This window comes from Danio rerio, chromosome 10 (assembly GCF_052040795.2).
Source record: "Danio rerio strain M-AB ecotype USA chromosome 10, GRCz13ab, whole genome shotgun sequence".
Classification (NCBI taxonomy): Eukaryota; Metazoa; Chordata; class Actinopteri; order Cypriniformes; family Danionidae; genus Danio; species Danio rerio.
In genome coordinates this window covers 16,399,833-16,423,325 of record NC_141030.1, presented here as the reverse complement: position 1 = coordinate 16,423,325, position 23,493 = coordinate 16,399,833, and the positions used below count along the sequence as shown (strand labels likewise).

Below are 23,493 nucleotides of genomic sequence, written 5' to 3'. Positions count from 1 at the left end.
CATTCATTCATTCAATTAAAATGAGTTTAACAATATTGTTGCCTTGGCCAGTTTGTTTATTTATTTATTTAATTATTTACTTAGTTACTTACTTATTTATTTTAATGAGTTTAAACATACTGTTGCCCTGGAGAGTTTATCTATTTATTTATTTAGTTAGTTAATTTTTTAAAGAATTTAAACATACTGTTGCCTTGGATAGTTTATTTATTTATTTATTTATTTATTTATTTATGTATGTATTTCAATTAGTTTAAATGTGCTGTTGCCCTGGGTAGTTAAACAAATAATATTATATTGTTAATTAATTTAAAAAAAGTTGCTCACTTTAATTGTTATCTTTAAAATAATTAGTTTCCATGCTTATAAATATTCTACATTAATTCATTGCAAATAAGCTTTACAAGGGTATCCTCATTTAGTTCAGGGGAGATAATATTATTATTTTTCCTCATGGATTTGCTGGAGATACTCATCTATCAGTCAAGCATGTTATTCTGGACTGTTCTCCTGTCTTTCATCTGTACAAAAAAAAAAAAAAAATAGACCAACTTTATTAGTTCATTTGTTCGGTTGTTGACTAATTGACTGATTGATTTATTCGTTTGTTTTGTTTGATTGCTTTGAAACACTGATTTAGTTACAATTAATAATAATAATAATAATAATAATAATAATAATAATAATAAAACTTCTTCCAAATCATCTGAAGTGCTTTATTTATATATTTTTTAGTTTATTAAATTATTTCATAATAAATTGTACAGAGTGGTCAGTTATTTATTCATTCATTAATTAATTAATTAATTCATTCATTCATTCATTCATTCATTTATTTTTTTTCCGGCTTAGTCCCTTTATTAATCTGGGGTCACCCAAGTGGAATGAACCTCCAACTTATCCAGCATTTTACGCAGCGGATGCCCTTCCAGCCGCAACCCATCTCTGTGAAACATCAATACACACTCATTTACACATACACTCATACACTATGATCAATTTTAGCATACCCAATTTTCCTGTACCACATGTCTAAATAATATATCCTAGTTTAATTTAATGAAAAAAATTGCTTTAATACATAATAACAAAACAAATAATGCTTTACGGAAATTATTATATAATTAGTTAGTTAATATAGTATCTTTACACTCAAAAAAGATTTAGGCTGAACAAGTTTATTTATGTAAGATATGTGTTTTGATTGAATATAAAATTTCCATCCTTTTCAATTGCATTCTTAAACATAATTGAACTAATTAACTTGATTGATATTTGTGAGTTAAACATAAACAAAATACATCCAATGCGTTTTCAAGGCTTATTATTAATCCATCTTTTGTGTGGAGTATGGAGTTACTTAAATGTTGTCCCAGAATATTAAATAAATCAATCTCTAATTTATTTATTCATCTCTTGAACTATTTGGATATATCTGGATCATTTCTATATATATATATATATATATATATATATATATATATATATTTTTTTTTTTTTTTTTTTTTTTTACAATATGCATACACTGTAAAACCCAACAGTCATTTTTTATCGAATGAAATGAGTGTAGTTGACTCAAAATTTACTGAAAGTTAATTCTACTCATTTGAAAAGAGTTTTGAACTCGGTGTTGAAGGCAGTGAGTTAATTAAACACCTCATTACTTCAACTTAAATTAAGTAAGTTCACAGTATTAAATGATTTGTTGCAATCGGTTTCCTCAAATGGTTGAGTTACCTTAACCTTTTGGGTTGTACAGTGTATCTTTTAACTGATTAAATCTAAAAGTATTCGATTTTAACAGACTGATTCCAAAGAATCTAAATAAACAAATCAAACAAAATAAAATACAATCAAAAAGTTAGAAGTTAATAAATGTTAATAAATTAAAATTGTAAAATTGTGAAAAAAAAAAAAGCATTCATTGTGATTCTTTTTTTTTCTGTATTTTACTAGTTGTTTTTTTTTTTTTACATAGGTTTGGATCAAATCGAAACCTTGGTGATTATATAAATTACTAAACCACTCAACATTTATATTATACACAGTTCCTTTACTATTTTATTTCAATGATATTCCAAACTACCTCCAGGAATAAATTACCATTAATATTTAACAAGTCCAAAAAACAAAACAAAAAATAACCCACAATCACTGCATTACAGCAAGCCAATTCCACATGAATGCAGAGCTCAGAGCCTCCACTGTGCTCATTTACCACCATTGTTATCGTTAAATGCTGCTCCATTGTATTCTAATACGCTGGATTCTAGTTTCACCGCCTATTCTAGGTACGAAAAATCTCTCGTTGTCACGAGCAGAGCGATGGAAGTGGCCATGACTCATCTCATTTGCACCACAGGGTTTCCCTTCCCCATCCTGGATCTCCTATTATCCCATAACAGCTCCGGCTGACAGGGCCTCCATTCAGCATCTCATGTCTGGCCGACGGGGGGTCAGGAAAAAATGTGCTGTCCAGCTGGAGGCGAAATTCACCACGCTGTTCCTGCGCTTTAGCCTGACGTCCTGTGAATCGCTAATGCTGTCTAGCTGTTCGTTTCCTGGCCTGTGTGTGTGTGTGTGTCGTTCTGAAACTGGAGCTTTTGCCAAACGTAAATACGATTCGGGCATTGTGAACGAAGCCTAATGAGAATTTCAATTACAGTAAACACAATAACGCCTGACAATCTGGAGGTCTTGGTGATTTATACTGGTGGGGATATAATAAGCTGTGTTTAGATGGCGAACAACAATCTGCCTGTGACGATCGTCATGTCGTGCATGCAAAATGAGACAAATTGTATTAGATTATTGTATTACTGCGATGAGCTTGTAATGGGTAGTTTTTCCAGAAGCATTTCTTTTTGTTAACTTTAGTTAACTTAAAAAGATAAGTTGTGTGTGTGCTGGTGCCCACCAGCTGCTAAACAAACATTTGTTTATCGTAAGCATTTTATCATTATTTTTTTAACCCAGTTGGCATTAAGAATGAACATAGACACATTATCTGACTAACATCTAGCAGCTAAATGTGTCTGGAAAAATAATCACAGGCTTTTATTCTCATAAACCGCGCACACGTGAATGTGTCTGAGTGATTTGATTGGCTAAAGTTGACGTCTTCCTTCTGCGTTCACACAGCTCAGCATTCTGGCAAATTACCGGTAATGTTACAACTTCTCTTTCCAGAAAATAGCCGGTATGAATTTACCGGTATTTTCAAAAAGGGCCTGTTCACACATAAACATTGCCGGTAATTTTCTGGAAAGGTCTGTATGTGTGAAAGGGGCTAGTGTTCTCTTTAACTCATCAGTGTTTTATTTGCAAATTTTTACGCGATATTCCAGTTTTACACATAAGCCTAACTCCCATCTTTGAATTGAAACATAGCTATTGGCAGTCTTCTGTAGACCTTTGGAAAGTCTTTGGATCTTCCACAGCTTTGACTGGTTTAATCTAAATAATTTATTTGCAAGTAATAAGGCCAGACTCCTGAAGCCCATTTTTCACACTTGGCTTTCTTTTTTTTTCCTCTTCTTTTTCTTCTTCTTTCTATTTATGACGTCCCATTGATATCGAATCCCAGCCGTTTTCTTTTGATCTCACCTCAAGTCATGACCGCAGCTCTGTGAACTTTGGCTACACTGCCTACCATACCAGGATAAAGATGCTTAAAAGACAACTCTTCTCAGTAAGGCTGGAATTTGGCTACATTTTCAATATCGGCTCTTGGCAAACCCTGCAAGCCTTCAAGAAAAAAGGAACCCTGCTAGGCAAGGCCAGTTTCCATTTAGATTGGGGTATTTCTGTTGCTAACAGAAAGCAAGCGTTTGGGACATCTTTGACAGGGCATGTGGAGCGGGCAGGGTGTAAAGTCATGGGATCTTTTGCTGTCAATTGTGTCTCTATCAGCATGGGAACTGCAATGATCTGTAAGTAATGGTGAAAGAAGAGCAGCTGTAACACTGCTTTTAAAGTGGACGTATAGTAAGAACAGAATTGTCTTTCATCTACTTGTTTTTAGGATCTTGGTGTACTAAAAACATACTAGGAGATCCAAAAAGTTCTTCTCCAAATTAAAAAGAATATTTATAGAAGCTAAGCTACAATAATAAATAGGCTGAGCATAAAAGTAATGCTATTTGTGGCTGTGTGTAGAAACTCTGCAAGATCCTAATGTAACCTGCTGAGACCCAGTTTTTCTGTAATTTACTACATCCTTTGGGTTTAAAAACTGTTTAAAATTTAGAGTTTTTACAGTTTGTTTTTATTTTTAATTTTGCAACATGTCCACTATAGTGGACCACATGACCATTTTAGTTTAAATTGACCACGACCAAGACAACAAAACTGTACACGATATGGCTGTAAAGGGATATTAATCTAACATTAAAGTAACAAAAACAAAGCAAAAGCCATTTTTTCCTTTTGTATTCAAATTCCTGAAACATTTTAGTCTGAAAGAGAGTCAACCCCCCCCAAAATAAAATAAAAATAAAAAATAAAACAATAAGTGATGTTAATCCAAAACAAATTTAACATAAAAGCGATTTAAAACCGTTTGTCATTCTCTAATTGTCTCTAATTCTCCAATTGTCTGACTCTAAATCAGAGTCTCCCTCAACTATTTTATAAAGAATCCTCTCTGCATCAGTTTTGCCCCTACAACATGCAGTCATTGATTACATTAAGATGGTCCTTGTGTCCACTATAGTGGACATTTAAAAAAGGATGACATTTTGAAACAAAAACAAGTTAACAGCTTTAAAAGCTACATGTATTGTTTCTGAAACTATACTAAACAAATATATGTAATAATAATAGTAATAAAAAAAATCATTTTAAAAGCTAAATTTTACATGCCTCTCTCCTTCCCATAAAATGTGCTTATTTTGTATGTCGGCCATTTTGGATGCAGTGTAAGAAGTGGTTCCTAGCATGCCAGCCAATCAAATGACATGTCACTAGCCCAGGATGTCATCTGAACAGTACAACAGACTTGACAGAGTAGCTCAAAAAATCCAAAGAAAATTCATGAAAACACAATGTCCACTACAGAGGACACAGGGTCTCAGGAGGGTTAGAGAGGTTTAAAAAAAAAAAAAAAAAAACAAAAAAAACATTTGCAGAACATTTGTTCGGTAAGGTTATGAGGTAACACCTTATTTTGATGGTCCAAATAATAGTATAAACTGTCTGCTTAATAGCTGGTGATACAGCTCCTTTAACAGACATTTAATTGACTATAAGAAACTTTGCAAGTACATGTCCTCATTCTAACCCCAACCCTAACCCCAACCTAACAGTTTATTTATAATCTAATGAGAATTATTTGCCATGTAGATGGAATGTAACTTTAATTCAACAAACAGACCATCAAAATAAAGTGTGACTGTTTATGATATCACACTTGTGCTGTCTTTGGCTACATGTAGGATCTTTAGGGTTAGGGTTAGTTCCATTAACAGTCCAAAATTAACTGTACAGACAATATGCTTCAAAAATAATTTAAACCTCTGGATCTTCGTGAATTCTGGCTGTATGTAAAACCTTTACAACTGCAGATACTTTGAAATATCTCTATGTTAGAACTTCAAACTTCAATAACTTGGTTAAGTTCCTCCCGTCCAAAAAAAATTTTTTTTTTCAACCATGCTTCAAAGTTACATTAACTTCTGGATGTTATTTGTGATGCTTTTGAACTCTTCATGACTCTGAAGATTTTTCTTCAATTGAAAAAAAAAATCTTCCAAGGTTAGGTACATTTTAAAATGAATTTTCTTAACAGTCAAAAAAAAAAAAAGAGTTTTAGAAAATCTTCATATTTATTTAATAATAGTGATGTCCCTGACTGCATAAAAAAATAAACTCTTTAGAATTTTTTTTTATAATGTGAGAAATAATTGAAATAAGTTTATTTTTAAGAAGATGGCAATTTTCAGAAACGTAATCCAAATTCCAAAACAAGCATTTATCGAAACTGCTTATGGATGCTTACGGTGTTACATATGTGGTATTTCCAGATACGTAGAAGCTTCTTCACTCATCATAAACAATTATGCAACTTCAAAAGGTCATGCAACTACATAAGACTTAACAATTCTGCAGATTCTTCTGAAAGATCACAAATATAAGCCACACAAAATTTACCTTTTTAATAGTTTAATAGTCTAACTATTCTATAGTTCTATAGTCTAAAAAGAAGGGAAAAGAAGAAAAACATGGCATAAAAACGTAATACCTTTGGGCCCTATCATACACCCGGCACAATAAGGCACAAGACTTGTTTGGTGCGATTTGTTGCTATTTTCAGACCAGCGTAAACCTATTTTTTCCCTTTTGCACCACGTTGTTTAAATTGTAGATCCATTTGCACCTCTTTGTGAACTCATGTGTGTTCCGGTTTAGAATGGAGGAGTGTTAAGGTGCATTGTTGGCACGTTGCTATTTTTGAAGAACTAAAATAGTATGCGCAATTGTCCAGCTGAAAGCAGGTTTAAAGTCCAGCGCAGAGCGCGTTAGTTGTGACCTTAAACATCTACTCATCTATTGCTTAGTGCACACAGGATGTACAGCAATACACAAATATCTGTACAAATGAAAAATAATTAAAATATTACAAAAATCTTTATTTTCTACATAAACGTAAAAACTATTGCCTCTATGCCTTCATCTCGAGTTTTATTTTATTTTTTTTTCAGTTTTTTTTTATGACAATTTTCTTTTGTATACTGTTGTTATTATTATTACTATTATTTATTATTCATTCATTCATTTTCTTTTCAGGAAATAGGCCATGGCACAACTCACCTGACTCTTAAAAGGAATGGGAGATGAGATTGGTTTTTATGCCCCTTATGCTCAAAACACACCCATAACTCATTAAGAGAATAAACACAACCCTTGCGCCAGATCGCAAACCGTATTTTACGTCCTTAAAATAGCAAAATTGGATTCGGACACACTCTTAATGCTTTTGCAACATGCGCTTTAGACTTTGTGCCTAGATCATTAAAATAGAGCCCTTATACAATGTTATATTTGTGTTGTTTCTGGCCAATGCAACACATTCTTACTCTTGACTTGTCACATAGCAATGTTCAGTCAATACCTCTTTACTCCTTAGCTGCATTTACACTGCAGATCTAGACGGTCTTCTGATTTTGTGACAGCATCTGATTTTTCTGTGACCTACTTATGTTTCTTTTTAAAAATGGCTCATATCCAATATCTGCATTTACATTACACATGACAAAGATGAATTGACCCTGGAAAAAAAAGAGTTGAAACTGACTGACAGCTGTGATAATAGAGGAGCATACTTTCTTCATTCCTGTATTTAATCTGATCACAGGGTTACATTTTTCATGTATTTATAGTATTCTTAAACACTGTATTATTCCTGTCTCGCGTGACTACTGTTTAGATTTGTTATAAAGTTAATTTGTTATAATTTATGACAAAAAATTTGGCTATTTTCTTTTAATGCTGAACAGGTGTTTTAATATCATATGCATGTGACTTGAGTTATGCACCAGAGTTTAAGTTATTATTGACCTTTGTTCACATGATGTATGCAATAGTTTTATATTGTTCACTTGGCAGATGTTGTGCACTTATGCTTTCTCTAAGAAGCTTTGGCATTGATATGCTAACACGAAAGGCATTGATGATTTTATTGTTATGATTAAATTACAACTTGGGTAATATTTTTTACTGTCATTGAGGTATGAGTCAAAACTACTTTATCTACATTACAATATAAACACATTTTTGATCATGTAACCCACTGAACCTGACCAATTGTCAATGTAAAACATAGGATATAGCACACAAATACCCTAAACCAACAAATTTCAGACTAAGCTGTTTAAGCAGGAGGGTATTAAAAACAGAATCTTTGATATACAATATGTATAGTAAAATCTGACCATATAAAATAGTTACAAACACTGTTCTTCTTTGCACAAACGGTTGGAATGTTTGGACTTGGAATGCAACACAATTTGTTTGTAACTATTTTATATCATTGGATTTGCTATAAATACACTGATGTTAATTTAGCTTGTTCAGAAGTGGGTTGGTTTAAGGTATATGTGGGGTTTGGTGGTACAAAATATTTCTGAAAGTGTTTACAAAATGCTTTGTATTTTACAAAAATACATGCAAACTGTTTAGTGGGACACATATTGCAAATGACTGAAAGTAGTGGCGCAACCCGCTTTTTGTTAACAAAGTGACGCTGATTTGTCTCTGACCAAGTGTCGATATACTGTATGACAATACAAGAGTAAGAACTTGTTGTTCTGGCTGAGTTTCGAACCTTTAAGTCTGCACATAAAGATGAAGAAATTTATTTTCAAAAGTTAGGCAAGTTCTAGAGGTTCTTCCACATTCCTAAAAAAACATTAGTACATGCTAAGCTTCAAAATAGACTGATTTCATGCGGCCGACATTTTAAACAGCGAAATTGAGGCTGCGGTGGGAAGAAACTCAGAAGTATCGCCTGAGTCACAGAGGAATGGTGTGTGGCATATGGCACTAGTTTGCTAACTTTTTCTTTCTCAAACACGTTTTAGATTCCTTTCATCATACTTAAGTTAATTAATTCATTCTTTCACCATAATAGACTTGTCACAATACAAAATGTTGTACTGAAATGTAAAAAAAAAAGTTTATTTCCCATTAACATTTAAGCACTGTTGATTGCGTTCTTAAACAGCGCTGATTTGCCATTGTGTTCACGTGATCAACAGAAGTGACTGTGATTGGCCGTAAAGGTCATTAGTTCACCGCACTTCACCGATGTTTACCGAGTGCAAACACAGACGAGGGATCTGCTGATAAATCCACTTATCTTCTGATCTGCTTTAAAACACCCCATTGTCCGTCTATCTGTGTTTGCAATCTGTGAAGAGCGGTAAACTGATGACCTTCACAGCCAATCAGAGTCATTTCTGTTGAGCACTGGTGAATACTATAACAAATTGGCGCCGTTTATGAACTCGCTCAGCAACGCTTAAATGTTAGCGGACCTTTTTTAAAAGTTCAGTCCTGGGACAACACTATGACAGCCAACACGAGGGTGTGCTACAGAGGATCACATCGTTTTATCCCTCACCGGGTTACACAGGCTGAAGCAGGGAAGCATCCCCATGGTCTTTACCTGCTGCCATGAACTGAAACCTAAGAGGACACTTAAGCGTTTTACTCTTAAAGAGATTGTGATGTTGTTTGATGCCTAATATGCTTTTAATTGTTTAAATTAAATTGAACTAGGTGATATTAAAGTGATGTTTACACCATATCTGCATTTTGGAATTGTGGCAACAGCTGGAGGTTTGTAGTCCATAGCATGTTGTTGTAATGTTTACAGTCATGATCCAATACTTCCAGGTTTCCTCCCACCACAGCCTCGCTTTTGTATTTTAAAATGGCGGCCGCGTGAAATAAGGCTATTACTGTTTACCATTTATGACATAGTGGTAATGCTGTTAAGGTGGTTGGGGTGCAGTAACAGTGCAAAACAATTGCTGCTAATAGAAAACAAACAAACAAAAAAAAGTTATTGGGGGACTAACTTGTTTGTTTGTTTGTTTGTTTGTTTTTTTGTTATTTTGTGCCCCCAAAACACTAATTTATTTTATATTTGGAGGAAATGTCTACAGTAGTTTATAGAATAAAACAAAAATTCTACTTTGCTCAAATACATTACTATTAATTCTAAATGCAGTGAAACTGAGAAACATTTGTTCTTATTTGTTTTCTAAAGCTGTATGCTTTGTGTTTCAAATGAAGATAAACATTTTTTACTTGACATATAAAATAACAAATTTTAACTGGATTTCAAACTTCAGATTTGCATTATTTTTCTAAAAAATCAGTTTTATTACAAAATCTCAGCTATTCTGAGGTTGGATCCACCATTTCCATCTTCCTATGTTTTTGTTTTGTTGACTATTGATGGGTTGTTTAGCATTAGATACGGTGGTTTGAGTACCTCAGAATGTGTCAATATCCTGGGATCCCATAGAACAGTTTCTAGTGTTTATGTAAAACATTAAACTCTGCGGATTCCAAAAATGATTTAGTAACAGTTAACAAGATCTCTGATCATTTCAATCTGATCTTACGATTTATGTGAGCCTGTGTCTTTTTAAAAGAATCTTTTATTGAAGGATGGAGCAGTTAAATATTGGACACGACCAACACTGTTTTCTGTGCACTTTTGATTGACCCTAAAATGTCTAAACTGTTTTGTAAGCAGAAATGCTTTAAGTTAGCCAGCCTACTTTTCTATCCACTTTAAACTAGAAAACAATTACATTCCCTTTAACTTTTACTTCTGAAAAATGTGACATGACCTCTGTTCTTCAGGTGTTTTAAAATCCATTACTGTGTCGTCTTTTCAATTGATGGTAGGATTGGTTCTCTGGGGGTGCGAACATCTATTGAAGATCTGATGTAAAATTCCATCACGATTACACACTAAAAAAAAAGAGAGATAACTTAACAGCAGTGACATTTCAAAATGATTTATTGGAAAAAAGCTTATTTTCAACAGTAAGATAACCAAATCTCATCATCAAAACGGATTGCTGATATGAATAAGAGTTTAGTAAAGGGCAATATCAATGTAAAGAGATTGACCTGCAAACACAAAGTGATCTTGCAATCCTAAAAGAAATCAGAAAATTATAAATATATTTATGGTATTTTTAATAAACTTTTCATTTTGAATTTGTAACTCTTTCACAGTTTTTGAATTATTTGTTTTGTACGCACACACACACACACACACACACACACACACACACACACACACACACAGACACAGATACACAGACAGACACACACACACAAAGATAAACAAAGATATATGCATATAATTTTAAAGAAAAATATTGTCACTTGGACATTATTTGTTTTTTAAAAATGGCATTTAATATTAAATATTATAAAAAATATATACATTTCTTATATGACCAATCACACTGAACACAGCTTTTTTCAAAGGCATTGCACTACCTTTTTGTTGCTCTTTTGCAACCACAATATTAAAGGTCTTAACTATGGAGTGCATGACATCAGGCATTTTTTCAGACTTTTTTTTGACTGTTGGCACTCAGAGCGCTCAGCAAATGGTTATAATGAGAAATAGTCTGTGTGCTAATATATATAAATAGATATAGATAGATAGACAGACAGACAGACAGACAGACAGACAGACAGACAGACAGAGAGACAGACAGACAGACTGACAGACAGACAGACAGACAGACAGACAGACAGACAGACAGACAGACAGACAGATAGATAGACAGACAGACAAACGTTTCATGTAATTGGGGCCTCTTCTTTCTTTTTTGCTATTTTGTTCATATCCAGAACTGAATAATGTTTGATTCTGATAATGTTCATTACTTGTCATGTTTTTCATTTAATAAAAAGGTCCCAAATATCCCTTTTTTGATAAAAAATCTATTTGTAAATTTGTAAACATATTTGATGTAATATTCCTGATTTTTTATTGCAAGAAATGAAAAGTATTTTTAATTGTGACAGATTGTCATTAAATTATATATATATATATATATATATATATATATATATATATATATATATATATATATATATATATATATATATATATATATATATATATATATATATATATTTATATATATACAGGGTTTGACATTAACTTTTTTAATCACCAGCCACAGTGGCTAGTAGTTTTCCTATGTTACTAGCCACTCTGCATTTTCACTAGCCACAATTTTATTGTTGGGAAAACGTTTTTTATATGCATAAATATGACTTTGACATGCTAAAATACTTGATTAAGATTTTGTGTTTTGTCCACATGCCTTCTCATTCTTTTCACGTTTTGTGTGTCGTGTATGAGCAAATGGGTCATGGCTTCATAGTGTTATACTGCAATTCGTTTTTATTTCACATGACTTTTCAGAACTCAAAATTAAGGAGATACCAAATTTATCTCTGACTACACCAAACAGTAATTATTTCTTATCCACACATTTTAAATGTGTCAAAAAAAAAAACTAAATATAGCAGTATACTTTATACTACTATACTTTTTATTTAACAAAACATTTCTTAAAAAAAAAAAAAACTAAGAAAAACAATTCACTTAAAAAAAAACAATTATTGTCATGTATCAAACATATGCACAGTAATCTATCCTGGCTAAAAGTCTCTCAGATAACCAGTTAACTACACATAAATGGAAAGCTAATCTCATAATAAAGCAATGTTATTGTAAAAAAAAAAGAAGAAAATTAAACCATATATAAAAAAATAACCATAAGCAAAAGAAAGTAGGTTAAAAACATATTGTGTATGATAATGTATGGATGATCACATGGTTAAAGACAATTAATAATCTGTTCAAAGCAAAAGCAACCGGTGCTGCTTAGAAAAGACACATTTGAAACTCATGAAAGCAGCAGGACTGTGGGCGCATTAACATAACTTTTTGTCTGGTCTATATGAAAGAGAACCGATCACAGTTGCGTTTCAAGCACGGTTGCTTCAAGCATGGAAACAGAAGCGCGTACGCGCTTTAAACAGTTGCGCGCATCACATCAGCTGTTAGCGCGAGTGATTAAAGACCTATATCCAGATATTAAAAACATGCATACACATAAAGAGAAAATGCAAAAATCCCCAAATTTGTGGCAAATAAATGTATTCAAATTCAAACAATCAATCATCTTAAGGCTTATTTATACTATTTATGCATTACGCACCTTCGCTGACTGCGACTTAATTCTGATTTCAACTGTAATTATTCATTTTAAATCAAATGATTTTATTTAAATGAAACTAATATACAATTGTTCTTTTTCTCCCAGAGCTGTGTATATTTTTGTTCCAAATGATGATATAAATTAGAAATTTTATCTAGCTTTTTTTGTTTTCAAATTAAATAACTGATTTTAACTAGATTTCAAACTTCAGATTTGCTAAAAATAATTTTTTTTTTTTACAAAATCCAAACTCTTCTGAGGTTGAATCCACCATTTTTGTTGTGATCTTCTTACAGTTTTGCTTCTTTGACCAAGTATGGATTTTATTTTTAGATGAGGTGGTTTGAGTAGCCCAGAAAGTGTCAATATCCTGGGAATTTCATGCACAACAGTCTCTAGTGTTTCTAGAGAATGTTGGCAGCTCTTGTTATTAAGGGTGGTCAGAGGAGAATGACCAGACTGGTTGAAAGTGACAGGAAGGTGACAGTAGCAGAAATAACCACACAGCAACAGTGCTATGCAGACGAGCATCTGCGAATGTATGACATGTCAAAACAGCATGTTCTTGTCCTGTCGGTCAGCAAGAAACTCTTCTAAACTGGACTGGAGAAAATAAAGCATTGCCTTTTTTATAGAAGAGATCAGGGTTGGAAAGACAAGCCAGTTCATAGCCAGAGCTGAATAATCAGAAAGTCATGCGGGGTCTTAAAAAGTCTTGAAATGTCTTAAATCTCAAAATCTAAATTTTAGGCCTTAAAAAGTTTTAAGTTTACTGAAATATTGTGTTGTAAGTCTTAATTTTTAAACAGGTCTTAATTTTCCGTTGTTCGTGTATTGCTACCCAACCTGGCCATTAACATCCATACAATCACCAACAATCCATCTTAATAACACTTTTTGTTTAAAAAGTTTCATTTTTAACTCTATTTACCATAATGATTTAATTGTTTTCCTTAAAATAACATTTGTTGAGGACACTGGCCAAGATAGATTGTTGTGCATAGATTAAGTTTATTATAGTTTTTAAAACTTCAAAACAATTGCTCATTTTTAAAATTATTTTAAAGAAAGTTTGTTGGAAAAAAGTGTAAGAATACAAGTAGAGCTTGCTTGATTTTAAATGATATTAAAAATATTTTGCAAAAAAATATCTAAAATATATATATATTTTTATTATTAAATTATTATTGTATTATTAAATGTCATCTCATCTCTCATCTCATTTTCACCCGCTTTTCCGGGGCTGGGTTGCATGTGCAGCAGTCTTAGCAGAGAACTCTAGATTTCCCTCTCCCCAGACACTTCCTCCAGCTCCTCCGAGAGATCCCGAGGGGTTCCCAGGCTAGCTGAGAGACATAGTCTCTCCAGTGTGTCCTGGGTCTTTCTCGAGTTCTCCTTCCGGTGGGACATGCCTGGAACACCTTCCTAGGTAGGCGTCCAGGGGGCATCCGAAAAAGATGTCCGAGCCACCTCAGCTGACTTCACTCGATGTGGAGAAGCAATGGCTCTACTCCAAGCTTCTCCTTGGTGACAGAGCTCCTCACCCTATCCATAAGGGTGTTCCCTGCCACCCTGTGAAGAAAACTTATTTTGGCTGATTGTATCTGATATCTTGTCCTTTCCTTGACCATATGCGATAGTAGGAACGTGGATTGACCGGTAAATCGCAAGCTTTGTCTTGCGGCTCAGATTCTTTCTTACCACAATGGACCGGTACATCGACCGCATTACTGCTGCCACTGCACCAATCTGCCTGCCAATCTCACGTTCCATCCTTACCTCACTCGTGAACAAAACCCCAAGATACTTTAACTCCTCCACCTGGGGTAAGGACTTTCTTCCTACCTGGAGATGGCAAACCACCTTTTTCCAGGGGAGCACCATGGCCTCGGACTTAGAGGTGCTTATTGTCCTTCTGAACTGCATCACACTACAAATTCTAAACAGAGTTGGACACAAAGGGCAGCTCTGCTGGAGCCTAACATGCACGGGAAACAAGTCTGACTTATTGCCGGCAATGCGAACCAAACTCCTACTCTGTTCATACATTGACGAGACAGCTCTTAACAGAGCTCCTCTGGCCCCATACTCCCAGAGCACCCTCCACAGAATGCCGAGAGGAGGCAGTTGAATGCCTTCTCCAAGTCCACAAAACACATGTCGATTGGTTGGGGATACTTTCATGAACCCTCGAGCATCCTGGTGAGGGTATAGAGCTAGTCCAATGTACCAAGGTCTGGATGAAAACCGCATTGTTCTTCCTGGATCCTAGATTCAACCATCAGACAGACCATCTTTCCCAGGGAGGCTGAGGAGTGTGATCCCCCTAAAGTTGGAGCCCACCCTCCGGTCCCCTTTCTTAAAAATGAAAACCACCACCCCAGTTGCCCAGTCCAGATGTACTGTCCCAGACCTCCATGCAATATTGTAAAGACGTGTCAGCCAAGACAGCCCCCAATATCTAGAGACCTAAGATACACAGGGTGAATCTCATCCACCCCTGCTGCTTTGCCACTGAAAAACTTGCAAATACCTCAGTGACCTCAGATTGGTTGATGGGTGACTCCACTCCTGCATCCCCAGTTTCTGCTTCCTCAATGAAAGACATGTCAGTGGGGTTAAGGAGATCCTCAAAGTGTTCTTTCCACTGTCCGACAACATCCCCAATCGATGTCAACAGCTCCCCACTTCTGCTGTAAACAGTACCGATGTGAGCGGCTTTCCCCTCTTGAGGCGGCGGATGGTTTTACAGAATCTCTTTGTGGCCGACCGATAGTCTTCCTTCATGTTCTCCCCGAACTCATTTCCAGGCCTGAGTTTTTGCTTTCGCAACCGCCCGGGCTGCAGCATTCTTGGCCTGCTGGTACCCATCAGCTGCCTCGGGAGTCCCTCAAGCCAACCAAGCCCTGTAGGACTCTTCCTTCAGCATTAATGCATTAAATTATAATATTTTTTTGATAGGGAAAATAAAAATCTTTTCTATCTGGTCCATTTGAAAAATTCCTTAGCATTTAGCCCTCTAAAATTTCATTTATAATGGTATTAAAAATGTCTTAAATTTAACTTGGTGAAACCTGCAGAAACCCTGATAATGTTTGATTCTGTTGAGGTTTTTTAAATGTTTTTTTTTCTTTCATCGTCATTGCAAACCCAATGGATCAGTTGATGACAGTATAATACTGCTACTGAATCTACAGTACAGCACAAAACATTAAGAGTAACACTTATTTACAGTGTTATTGGTATAAGGGGATGTTTAACGCAACATACTTTCAAAATTTTATTGTATATAATAAACAAATATTCCAATAGCACAATCAATTAATCCATTGCAAAACCTGAAACATTAAAATCAATCAAAAACAGAACAGAACCATTACATTATTAACATTAGCATCAAAGCCACTTAACACTAAGAGAGAGCACACTCTTAAAAATGATGTGTTAAAAATTTACACAAAATATGTGTTAAACAGTTCGTAACACATTTTGTGTTACTGCAGACACATTGTGTGTTAATATTGTGCTTAAGTGTTTACACAATGACTGTGTTAAACACATTTAAACAGTATGTTGGAATAAAATACATTTTTGTCTGGAGTCAAATGGCACTGTGCTATGTGTTTATGTAGTTTATTTATCATAATGGTAATATAAAATAAGCATTTGTGAAAATGTGGCTGAAAATTCTGTATTTCGGGATTTATGCTGTGTATTTGTGCACGCGCATGCGCAGTGACGTTCTTTTTCAACCGTCGCTCTCCGGGAGCTCTGTCGGATAATGCACCTCTCTGCCTCAGGTGAGTGAAATTAATTAAAATTCGGCTACGATAGTAAATATTTCTTCCACTCTGCGTGAGATTGTTTTGTGTTAGTTGTCCAGGAAGTTATTTTTGTTACTTTTATTATGTCTCCATGTTTCATACTCCAAATACACGGGTGACTTGGCAACTTGGTCATTTACCATTAACTTTAGCCGCCTAAGCTAACGCATCTGGCGCGTCTTTTGCAAAGCTGCGTTGGCACTCGGCAGAATTGTTAATAATAAGTTACATATTTAAGGTGAAAGACTGACCCTAAATATGTATTGCATTTTGGTATGAGAGTTGCCGTCACTTTAAAATCTCCGGCTTCGCGTCACTTTAAAGCCTCCGCATCACTGACACTGGAGGTAAATTAACGATACCGGACACAATTTATACACTAACGTTTTAATCATAATGTTATTTGATATAAAACATAAGATGCCGCTTTGCGGCAGGAATTTGAACAAGAATGCCTTTCCATAACATTAGTTTGGCGCTTTGTACAGACACCAAATGGCGCCGCTGTGTGAGCAAATTCATAAACAATATCTAACGTTAAAATATGAAGATCTTTATTGTAATCAACATTGCGCGCCATTTTGTGCTAACCGACTAGTCATATACTATTTAAAATGTGCTTTTTATTGTCATACTCATTGTTACATGTGTTTGTTTTCTCATTGTGCTTGTATATACATGGATTTCTCTCTCTTTTACTTAGATGATGGAAGTCGAGGAGCAAATTACAGTCACTTTAACAGTTTTACACCGAGTTCTTGCAACTGTCTTCATAGACGAAAAGGAAATATGGAGAAAACTATTCACAGTTGGCAGTGTTGGAGATCTGATAGCCTCAGTCAAACCTGAACTGTCTCAACAACTATCTCTTGATCGAATATTGAAATTTGACACAGATTTTCAAGAGTTCATTGACACTGATGTAAATGCAGGAGTACAGGAGCTTGACAAATTTCAAATGTATTATATTGCAAGCAACACCCCGGACTCATTAGAAAGAAGTGTGCACTTATTACAGGTAAAACATTAATATCTTTCTCCCTTTATATTACTATAGATAAAAGTGAACATTTCAATAAATAAAATGTTTTTGGCATTTCTAGTGTCCTTTAACAGATTCAATTCAGACTGGCACCACAACTAGTTTGCTGACGCTGCTTGAAGAAAAAGCCCCTACAATCCTGAGAGAACATGAAGAGACTAAGACGCTGTCGATTTCCTCAAGAAAGATTCTTGTTAAAGTTGCTGTCAGTGACCTTGTAGAGAAACATGGATTGTGAGTATGGTTTGTTTATTCCACGTAAGGTGTATTTCTTTGCAAATTCATTAAATTACATTTATTTAAATAAGTTATATATTAAAATAAATTCTACATTTAAAAAAATGTTTTAAATAAATAAATTTAACAATCAGTTTATCCCAATCAATTCTAAAGTACCACTGTTTAGTCAGTTTTTTATGTTTGTGAAGGAGCAATTTGTGCAACTGTATTTTTATTTTTAATTTTTTACTTTTTTTAGCTATCCATCTGGTACAGAAAAGCTGGCTCTAGCAAAAGAGATTGTGTCATTGTTCCCCTCGTTAAGGATTCAGGTGCCCTTTGGGGAAAATGAGGGACATGTAAGAATGTTTTTTACAATATAAACTGAATTGTTTAGGAATGTGTATGCAAGTTGCTCATGTATACTTGACTTTAACTAGTTCTGTTTTTGCATTACTAACATCAGGAGCATTTTTTTGATGGGCCATCACACAGTGGATTTATTGAAATGAGATTACGTAACATCAGACGGAAGCTTCAACAGAGCCAGCGGGTGTACAGTTTGAAACGTCGTCATTGTACACCGCAACCTTCTTTACCAAGTCCAGATGAAACTGTACCAAGTGAGTGGTTGACTCTGATAAAGAGGATGCGACCATCACCAGAGAATTCATCATCAATAAAGACTGCAATCAATCAAACCTTCAGTTACCGAAGGAGATGGATAACAACAAAATCCCCAACTGTTGCTGAAATCTTCAAGGAATATCCTAGATTTCTTGACATGCCAGCTTTGGTAATAGACATGCTTAACTAAGACAGAACTTTACACAAACATTTTTCATAATTGTAATATTAATATTTCTTTGTTTCTGATTTTCTTTCTTTCTTTCTTTGAAGATGGACATTGAATTTTCCAAGCTCACCGATGGGAAAGAAGACTTGTTTATCCGGAAGTGGGAAGGGACGATAATTCCAAGACTCAAGGAAATAGCATCCTTGGAGAAGAAAAATGACATCAGACACTTACTGGAGAAGGCTGAGAATCAGCATGATGGTATGAGTTTCAGCCAAAATGTCTGTTGCATGTGCATACTTTTCTAAACATAGTTTAAATGAGAAAATTTTATGTGAATATTGATATTCTATTCAAGATAAAATATTAATTCCAAAAAAATTTTAAATTCTTTTTTTGCATGTGACCTGTATCTTCACTTCAAGATGAACTGTGTTACACTATGTTGAAGATCCTTATTCATCTTCTTCCACCCACTGCATCTGGGAGAAGTGTTGCTGGGAGTAAATGCTGTGTGACTTCTGCTGTGTCCTACCTGTTGGAGCAAGTGCCGGTATAGTTTTTATTGTGTTAGCTTGTGATAAATAAAATTGTTTTTAATGGAGCAACATTTTCTAATGCTTTTCATTGTTTTATTTTTGAAGGCTGGTACCAACGTTACATCTTTGCTCGCTGAATCCATGAATGGGACCCTGAAGTCAGCTCAGCCACAGTTGGTTTCCATCGGTTCTCTAGGACATGGATCCCAGTACGTAATTGTGGCAAAGAATGACTCTTTTGCTCTTCCACTTGATGTTGAAAGCCTGACCTGTGCTGTAGACAGACTTTTCAAATTCTACTGGCTGTGCAACCTTCAGTATCCATGCCAACTGTCTTCTGTTTTTTCTTTTTTTGAGTATATATATGACCTGTCTTTGTCCCAGTCATCTTGCAAACGATCAAAGGTCATGGAATTGATTGCTAAGGTGCAGTCTCGTACCTAATTGAAATAAGCATGTACACCTGTCCAAAGTGTCTTCAAAATGATTTTGTTGAAACAAAGGGGTTAATTTGGCATTTAAGGGAAGTGCATGCACTCTCTGATAGTTACAACCTAACTTTAATTTGTAGTCAAAATGGTTGCCCAAGAACTTATCATAATTTCAATTCCTTTTTAAAACATCTGAACAGAGATCATTTTAAAACGAATTCATGCCCTTCTGAAGAGTCAGGACATACAAAGAACTTAGATTTATCCTATCAAATTGATGAAAGCAGAATAAATAATTTTGAGGATAATGTCCAAATGTCTAAAACAGAGCTAGTTCCTCAGAGCAGTTTAAACCTAAAAGACTGTGCTGCAGCTTTTGCTGCCAGCATGTATGCCTCTTCTAATGTAACTTATACTGATGTTCAAAAAAGTATAACCTGCACAAAAGAAGTTATTGATCGTACCTTAGGTCATTTGCAAGAAAAGACTAATACTTTACTTAAGAACTTGGCAGTTCCGCTAGATAGTGCTGAAGTTCAAACACTTATGAAGGATTTTGACAATGCTAGAAACATGTTTGGTGACATAGATACTACATTTAAACTAACTAAGTACTTTTCTGACAATTTTTCCTTTGAGAAACCATCAGAAGTGTTTCTTGGTCACAGATTAGATTGTCTTAGAAAGAATGGGGGGAAAAGCCAGGTGCTTGTGCCTGTCACATGTCAGTACATCTCAATAATTAACACAATTAAATTTTTATTTAGTTGTGACAAAATGCAGAATATGTATATGCAGTCTTGCGGTGAACGAGATACAATGCATGATTATTGTGATGGTGCTCAATATTCTAAACATCCTCTTTACCGAAACCATCCAAATGCATTACAAATTCAGTTATACTTCGATGATTTGGAAACAACTAATCCTCTTGGATCTAAAACAAAGATTCATAAAATGGGGGCTGTTTACTTTGCTTTACGAAATGTGCCGTCAGAAAAAAATTCTGTACTTTCCAATATCCATTTATGTCTCTTATTTAATTCTATTGATAAAGACATTTATGGTTTTGACAAAATTTTGGAACCTCTTATAACAGACTTAAAAGAAATTGAGCAGAATGGTATAGAGGTCAAACTACACGATAAACATCAATTACTTTTTGGAACAGTCTGTTTGCTGACAGCGGACAATCTTGCCTGTCACTCACTCTGTGGCTATGTGGAAAGTTTCTCTGCAAACCGATTTTGTCAATTTTGTCTAATTGACAAATCAAGTTCCCAGATTATTTTTGATGAAAATAATACAGAGAGACGTACAAGGGAAAACTATGCATACCATGTACAACTCAATGATGCAAGTGCAACCGGTGTCAAACATAACTCATGCCTAAACAGCCTACAGTATTTTCATGTCACTGAGAATATTGGTGTAGACATTATGCATGATGTGTTGGAAGGAGTCGGACCTCTTGAGGTCAAATTGATGCTGCGGCATTTCATTTATGAAGAGAAATGTTTTTCTCTGGAACTTTTAAATGAAAGAATAGCAGCTTTTGACTATGGCTATGGAAATCAAAAAAATAAACCTAGTGTTATTGTCAATCTGAGGACATCTGAAAATGCTATTAAGCAGACTGCATCACAGATGTGGTGTTTACTACTAGTCTTGCCTTTTCTGTTAGGTGATTTAATTGACACACAGAGCCCACACTGGCACCTTTTCCTAATGTTGAGGGAAATTTGTGACATAATTTTTGCACCTGTTGTGTCAAAAGGGCTTGCTGTCCATCTTAAGCAGCTAATAATTGATCACCATACACAGTTCAAGATTCTTTATCCTGAAAGGAATCTAATTCCTAAACATCACTACATGACACACTACCCGAGTATTATGACTTTATTTGGACCGCTTTCAAAGTTGTGGTGTATGAGGTTCGAAGCCAAACATCACCCTCTTAAGCGACATGCCCAAGTTGTTTGCAACTTTCGTAATATTTCAAAAACACTGGCTCATAAACACCAGATTCAGCAAATGCACCAATGGAAATTAAGCTCGAAACACAATTCTGAGATGATTGTACCAAATGCTTTCCCAGTTGTAATTGCATCTTTGTATAAGGGTGACAAATTGCTTGACAAGCTTAAGACAGATACACATTTTGAGACTCTTACTTACACCAGTTCAATTCATGTGAGTAATAATATCAGTTTTTTGGGGACAACATACCAGACAGGATCTGTTCTGACTTTAAAAGCAGATGAAAGGGGAGAACCATTATTTGGTGAAGTTATACACATTATTCCCCAAAGTGAAAGAGAATGCGCACTTATGTTTCTGAGAGTTTTAAGAGTTAAGTATTTTGATGAACATCTTTTTTCCTTCAGTGTCATCAGAACAAATGATTTTGACATGGCTTTGCTGCCTGGGGACTTAATAGATTACAGACCTCTAGACATTGTGACATTTTGCGATCAGCAGTATGTAACTCCTAAATACAAAATTTTGTTTTAAACATGTTAGTGGTTGAAACTTTGGTAACACTTTATAATAACTACACTATAAATCATTTATTAAGAATTAGCAAATAGTGAATTTATTCATTTAAGCATTAACTCTACATTATAAGACATTAGTAAGCGGTTCATAAATACAATTACAAATGCTGTATTCTTGACTTATAAGTACATTTATAATGCGCTTAACAATTGTACTTTTATACTTTGCTTCTGACTAATTTTTCACTACTAAATTAAGGACTGCATTATTTAAAAACCATTTGTATTTGAAAGTTTGAATTATGAAACTACAATCATTAAACACATTATAAATGCGCTTATAAGTCAAAAATTCAGCCTTTTGTGGCTGTGTTTATGAACCGCTTACTAATGTCTTATAATGTCGAGTTAATGCTAAACAAATAGTGAATTAACTATTTGCTAATGCTCAATAAATGATTTATAGTGTCGTTACTATAAAGGGTTACCTAAATTTTTAAGTGTTTTGACTAGATTTGACAATGATTTATTTTGTTAAGACAAGCATCTTACATGTAGGTGAATGCAAAAACGTTGTGCTATGGTTACTTATTTCTTTCACTAGAGAATTTTTAAAAATGTATATGTTGGGAACTGTTTCATACATATTTGACAGTTTATATGGCGTGCGTAACAGATACAAGTTCAATTTAATGAATGCTTTTATAAAGTGAGTTTTTATGTTATACAATGAATTGTTTGTACAATGAAATGCTGTAAAACATTTAAATGCATTATTTTCATGTTAAAAAGGAAAAAATAAACAGTATGTGAACAGTGTTTAATGTTTCCTGTGAGATTTTGTATATTAATTTATAATTTATTTTACATTCAAAATTATAAAAACTGAATAGTAACACACAGTTGTGTTAAATACATACAAAAACAACACATCTGTGTGTCAACTTATGCTGCACATTAATGTGTTACATTAAATGACACATTTTGTGTGTTAAACTTAACTCAACATGTGTTGTCCCTGAGCACACTCAGGACATGTGTTGAAAATAACACATGTTGTGTTGTTTTCAACACATTCGTTTTTAGAGTGCACTCAATTTTCTTTTCGGCTTAGTTCCTTTATTAATCTGGAGTCGCCACAGCAGAATGAACCGCCAATTTATCCAGCATATGTTTTTACGCAGCGGATGCCCTACCAGCTGCAACCCATCTCTGGGAAACATCCATACACACTCATTTACATTCACACACAACGGACAATTTAGCCTACCCAATTCACCTGTACTGCATGTCTCTGGACTGTGTGGGAATCCAGAGCACCTGGAGGAAACCCACGCAAAAGCAGGGAGAACATGCAAACTCCACACAGAA

At 34.5% G+C, this 23,493-nt stretch overlaps 1 protein-coding gene and 1 pseudogene across 7 annotated transcripts in view; both read left to right on the top strand.

Annotated features, from left to right (window-relative positions):
• The window catches only part of galt (galactose-1-phosphate uridylyltransferase), a 225,731-nt gene that overhangs the window by 66,873 nt on the left and 135,365 nt on the right, over positions 1 to 23,493 (top strand).
• On the top strand, positions 16,514 to 22,029 carry LOC147842006 (uncharacterized; annotated as a pseudogene). The gene is made up of 9 exons (XR_015500893.1): positions 16,514 to 16,573; positions 17,301 to 17,615; positions 17,701 to 17,873; positions 18,118 to 18,217; positions 18,325 to 18,654; positions 18,759 to 18,915; positions 19,080 to 19,207; positions 19,299 to 19,525; positions 21,746 to 22,029. The product of XR_015500893.1 is annotated as an uncharacterized LOC147842006 (transcript).